This window comes from Vigna unguiculata, chromosome 4 (assembly GCF_004118075.2).
Source record: "Vigna unguiculata cultivar IT97K-499-35 chromosome 4, ASM411807v1, whole genome shotgun sequence".
NCBI lineage: Eukaryota > Viridiplantae > Streptophyta > Magnoliopsida > Fabales > Fabaceae > Vigna > Vigna unguiculata.
The window spans coordinates 13,185,969-13,192,345 of record NC_040282.1 but is presented as its reverse complement, the minus strand read 5'-3'; the positions used below and the strand labels follow the sequence as shown (position 1 = coordinate 13,192,345).

General features: G+C 32.3%; 1 long non-coding RNA gene across 6 annotated transcripts; it reads right to left on the bottom strand.

Moving 5' to 3' along the window:
• Window positions 1-1,005: 1,005 nt before the first annotated feature.
• On the bottom strand, window positions 1,006-5,958 carry LOC114181627. 6 transcript variants are annotated; one of them, XR_003603875.1, is made up of 6 exons: window positions 5,806-5,958; window positions 5,569-5,701; window positions 3,370-4,381; window positions 2,500-3,263; window positions 1,667-1,705; window positions 1,006-1,583 (listed from the first exon to the last, which is right to left on the bottom strand). It is a non-coding gene; the product is annotated as an uncharacterized LOC114181627 (long non-coding RNA). The 6 variants fall into 6 exon arrangements; XR_003603874.1 differs by lacking the exon at window positions 1,667-1,705 and having other exon boundaries at window positions 1,007-1,429; window positions 1,505-1,583; XR_003603872.1 differs by lacking the exon at window positions 1,667-1,705 and having other exon boundaries at window positions 1,008-1,583; window positions 2,500-2,768; window positions 3,047-3,263.
• Between the last annotated feature and the right edge of the window lie 419 nt (window positions 5,959-6,377).

The following is a 6,377-nucleotide window of genomic DNA, read 5'->3' as shown; positions in this document are numbered from 1 at the left end:
TGTGATAATTAAAAATAAATTAGATTCTCCTTCTCTTGGTGTTTTCTTTTTTCCTTTTTTTTTCTTTTTTCCCATGGTAGAATTAAAGTTAAAAAACCCTACCATCAATCAAAATATTTTTTTTATTTTATTTTATTATTTACTATTATTATTATTATATTATATATTATTTTTATTATTATTATTATTTTTACCAAACAAATGCATTTACCCGGATGAAATTGGGTGTTGACATTATCCCAAACATTTTTCTAAAACAAGTTTGTTGCAGATATATTCTGCTTCAGTAGTGAATAACGCAACACATGCTTGTTTTTTAGAATGCACTAGTGTAAAATTGGCTTTTTATACCGGTTAAAAAAGACTTTTTATACCGGTTCTATTATCGGCATAGATGTAGGCGGTATAGAAGATTTGATCTTTCTACATGGGTTCCATGACAGGTATAAAAAAAATATTTTTTATACCATTTTCTAAAACCGGTATAGAAAGTCCGCTTGGAAATGGAAGGTTGTGTAAGAAAAAAATGACTTACTATACCGATTATAGTTCCAACCGGTATAAAAAATTACACATTTTACACCAAGTATGACCTCAACCGGTATAAAAAGTGATTATTATTTTTTTATGAAAAATTCGTTTATGCTTCCTACTACATACCAAACCTGTATATAATTACCCAAAACATCCAGAAAACAAATCTCATTCGATCTAATATTTACATGAAATAGAATCTAATGTTTATATGAAATATAATACTACTCCAAAACGAATTACTATATAAGTCATAAAACACCTAACATCATTTGACTACATCACTACATCATTATACAAAATAGGGCATTTCAATTATCAGTTCTAAAGATTTTATTACACTGACCCTGACAAGAAACAAATTAAAAAGAAAAGGGTTTATGGTGTGCGGTGAAAGGAAAGTAAAGGGAATCTTTCTAAGTTTATCGATAACACAAATTGCAACACCACACATGCTAAATTTCATTATATTCAAGCCACAATCATGAACTCACATTCCTAAGCCATGATCAAATTAATATCAGTTAGGAAGAGTTTATTTAAAGTCTATTTGAGCTCATCTTCACTTCATATAGTACAACCTATGATCAAAAAACAATAATCAAGGAAAAAAAGAAAAATGATTGATCACAACTATTAAATTTCTATTAGAGATAGTACATATTTGCAATTAAGAGTGTTCTTTAAAACTATATTCCCTTCATGCTTAAATATAGCAACAGACATCATGCCACCTAACCCATTGCACGCATAATTTGGCCACAAAGTTTACGATTATTGTGTAATCCTTGCATGTCTCTACTTTCATTTTATGCTGCAAGAGTCACACTCTGCTACTCTCAAAACTTCAGTGTGTAGTCCTTATAATTTACAAGGAGCACTTTCATATCCCGAACTGATGATAAATTTTATGAATAAATATAACTACATATTAAAGCTAAAAGTCTAAAAGTTAAAAATATACACTTACATTACCGATTAGATTAACATCCCGATCTGATGGTGGTCCATACAATTCAAACCAGATATATGAATCAGTTGGATTGAAGCTGCAAGAGGGAATGCAGAGCTAATTGAAAATGGGTTTTGATAAACACACAAAATTTGGTGAAATGCAAGTATGTTTGTTTACTTTCTGAAGGTGAAATGCAAGTATCTGTAAGCAGCAGACCTAAAATCACAAGATTGATCAGAAACCTTGAATATTCAAAAATAAGCCAGTTAAGAAAACAATCAAATTTTACAGTATGAATATTTTCAAGAATAGATTAATTATACGATGAAATGTCTCTGTAGTTGTTTTCAGTGGCAGAACCTACAAACAATATATAGCAATTAGCTATACAAAATACTATCACTACACTTTGCATACATCGAAGCACCCTAAATAAAGTAAACAAACTTGCTAAAGTGGGGAACATGTATCAATCTCAATTCCCACAATAAATACACCAAATAAAAACAGAAACACACACATCATCATCCCCATGTGACCTCTCTCTGCTGCATGCATATACATCTTTACACTTTAATTCAAACATACGATTCAGCCAGATATCAGGCCTTGCCAAAACCAAAATGCTGCATTAATTAACCATAATTTCTATTCCAAGTAAACACCCATTTTATTCACATACTTGCAAACTGACTCAGTAACACCACTTCCTTTATCAACAATAAGTTGTTTGCCTCAGCAAGGTTTTAGGAGAAGAAAAAAAGCTTAAACCGAGAAAAACACTTTTATCGAAATGACTTTAGTTGTTACAGCCTCACAAAGTTTGTTTCACATGCCACCGCTCAAGGAAAGAAAAATCAGGACTGAATTCAAATAATAACAAAAGGTACGTTGTTTATTTAATTTTCTTACATGTGTTTTGAGATGCGTGCACATTAAATAGAAGTTTACAATAAATAGAAGTTAGTAAAAATAAGAAATCTATATCCAAAACTCCAAATCATTACTACCTTGTAAACTGGGCCGAATCCACCTTCCCCGTATCTTCAAAACCTGAATATATCTTGAACCTTTGACTATTTCTCTTGAACAAATAACATAGTTATTTTCAACCTTAAACTTCTTCAAAATCTGAGCTGATGTTTCACAACACAAATCCACATTAATCCATTTGGGCCTCCATCCATCGGAAAGCCTTTCAAGAAGGTTGATAACCCTATTCTCTTAGTCACTTCAGATTTTAGCCGTTTGAATGACCTCATGAATCACTAAAATAAACCTGCAGATACGTACATTGGCAGCAATTCCAACTTGGACTAAATAACAGGGATTTATTTCAACAATCTTTTAATGAGTTATCAAATATCAAACATTGATTACTTCAGGAAATGCTTTTGTGCAGTAAGATATAATTATGAAAATAAACATTGGATAAGTTGCTAACAACTCATTACCAGTGCAATCCAAGAAGAAAAATGTGAGAACTGTAGAAGTATTAGTGAACAATCAGAAGTTAATAAAAGAACGAGTATAAAAAATAAGTCCAGGATAATATACCTTCCATAATTTGCTCCTGAACAGGACACTATTTGTATCAAGCAAATCATCAAACTAATATGCCTTTTTCTTGGAATCCAATATAGCTTTCGCCATTTCCACGTCTTGGTCAGCGTTAAAGAAGCACTTACGGTTCTTGGCATCAAGCACCGTAGCCTTCCAAACATTTTCATTGTTTGTAATCGCCCGTTCATTTCCCAAAATCCACAAGCAGTGCCTGCAAGATATCAAACCAAATGCAGTTTTTCAGTTAATAAGATACCCTATAAGAAACAAGTAATTTAGACCGCAATAAATAGAAAAGTTAATAGTAGAAGATGTACCTAGCCCTTGTAAGAGCAACATTAGTCCTCTGCGGAGAGGAAATGAACTCAAGAGATGATCTACTGCTTGTTCTTATAGTTGATAACATGATATTATCCTTCTCCCCTCCTTGAAAACCATCAACAGAACTCACAACGACATTAAATCTATCATCACTTTCATAAATCTTTCCAAGTTTCTCTTGAATTGCAGCAACTTGGCCAGCATAGGAAGTCACAATACCGATGTTGAATTCATGTTTTGATGTCAGCCATGTTGCTTCAAAGAAAAGGTAGCCCTTTATTCAAATTCAGACAGCATGGATTGTAAAAGCACTGTCTTTCTGTTTTCTGTTTCTGTTTACATGAATCAGTGAATATACAAGTGAAAATAATAAAGTTAATCTTTTCACACTAAGGTGAATCAAATTATTAATTTTAGTTAATACTACCAGGACAAGTATAATTTCGTAGTTAGAAATCGGTAATCAAATATAACGATGGAATAAACCATCTAAATCCTTTATTCAGAACTTCTGTCAAATAAAGAAATGCAAACTAAAATATAGAAGATGTTTTTTCTAAAAGGACGGGTTATTGCATTGCCATCTAAGGTCTAGCACCAAAGACAAAAAGAATAATAAAAAGGCAATAAAAAGATCTTAGAAATTATTGTCGAAGGTATTAATAGAAGACAAACCCTTGTGCATATTGTTCAGTATTGTCATGACAACTGCGACCTCTATTAAATTTTTGTAGCTCCTTCCTTCATCATCAAATTGTTCTTTACCTCCAACTACATTTATAAAGGAATAAGGACCAAGGACCAAACATTGGTCCTGGGAGGTATGTCTTCCATAGTCATGTTTTCCACATTTGGTGCATCCTGAATTTTGTTGCAATAGAAATGAGAAATTGGGAAAGAACTTATTTCCGGGTGCATCCTGTGCTGCACGTTTAGGAGAGACTTTTAGTAACCTAACGAACTCAATCTTTCAAATAAGCTCCTCCCAAAACCAGCTTCCTTAGAAACCTTGTACACAAAAATTAAGTACAAATGAAATTAGAAATAAATGATAGAAAAAAGTAATTCTCTGATAGAAACAAATAATATATGAATTGTCATCACTTAAAGCGTTGGCCAGAGAGCTACAATTGCTACATTCCTCATCCTGTTTTCCAATATACATTCATTAGTTGTAGTACTAATTTCAAAATCAACAATCTTCAAGTAACACATAAGATAATTTCTTTAATTACATTATTAGAATTGGAGAATAAATTAATCTGGTTGTTGTGGTTAGTCTAGTCTAAAAATCATTAAAAGATAATAGCAAAAAATAATAGTTTGTTCTGTTCTGTAACAACAAAATAGCAAACAATATGCATTTACCAAATCATGGATGAATATATGTTAGCACCAGCCTACCATTTAACACTGAATAATATTTTAAGATGTTGAATTAAGAAAATAATACCAATACCTAAAATTCAGATCTAAACATTTTTCAACGATTAAGATTATACTTCCTTTCATGATGAATTAAAATGCTATTCTTAATAAATGAATTCTAACATAAACATATTTTTAAGAATAAAAACATTCAAACCAAAAAATTAAAATTCTTGCCTCCTTGGTACATAAGATCTGCTTGAGTATCTTTAAATTAAGAATAATCTTTATGCTTAGATTAGATTCCAGACCCTGAATTTTCCTACTTCTGTAATCATTGTCAGGCACATGATAGTGGCAGAGACAAGAGGATAACATGCATGACTACCCCTCAAATAAAATCAGACATGCTAGAACTTGTGCAATTGGTGCTCCAAAATTCTTCAGATTCATTCCTCACAATGGCCAGGGGCTTCTACTACAGAGCATGTTGTGATCTAGAGACCATAAACTTTCACATTCAGAAAGTGCTCTTTGAAAAAGTTATGTAAATCAGTCAAACAGAGAAAAATCCACTATTACACATTAGATTGAGGAGAATTTTAAGAAAAATACAACTATGAATTCACTTTTCTCTTCCTGCAATATTCTTGTATTTCCCTCTCTTAGCAATGTAGCAATGTGGTCATAAGTTATGATTAACTTCTTTCCTATCGTCTAAAAGAATTTTAGCTTCCATAAGTGCGCTGCCAAAAATTGGAACTCCATGATGTATCAGAGTTAACAAAAGGAAATAAAAAGCAAAGTAGATAGAAATTGTCGCGCACCTATGTCATCAACTGCGTCTTCACCTCCATGCGTCATAAGCAACGCCAAAATCGCTCCTGCGAGGAAACGAAAGCACCTTGAAGACGCATAAACAATGCACACGATTCCGAAAATCTCAGCTAAACTATAAATCTGAACCAAAGACGAAAACGAAAGAACCTCTTAAGATGCATAAACCAAAGGATGAAGGATCAATCAGGTATTCAAATTGAATTTTGAAAATAAGATGAACTCACTTAATCTACCATTTGAACATTTGAACGGAGAACGACGAAGGATAAATCCAACGAGAACTCAGCGGCGACGTACGAACACGATGAGACCCCGATATGGTGAGTAAATAGAGAAGGATAAAAAAAGGGCACAGAGTCTGGAGAAGCGAATGGAGTGCGAAGCGCGCGAAGAGTTTTAGAAAAGATTCAATATTCTATACCTATTATACCGTGGAACAGGAATAGAAATTATTCTCCAATAATACAAAAATACTACTAAATCACTTTCTATATCTATTTTAGGCTCAATAGCTATAAAAGAATTCATATTATTTACAAAATTATTATGATTGTCTCCTCCTTCTATACTTGATGGATTTTAACAGGTATAATATGTAGGTATAAAAAGGTAATTTTGTACTAGTGATGCCATGATACTAATGAACATCCTAATAAATGACATGATGTGAATTGCATCATGACCCAAATGAAGGAGGATAACATGCCGCATTGATGCAATTTCTTTTATTTAAATAAGGGCTCAATGCTTTGTAAAATTAGCTGACCAAATTATGTTTTGGGTTAACCAATAAATG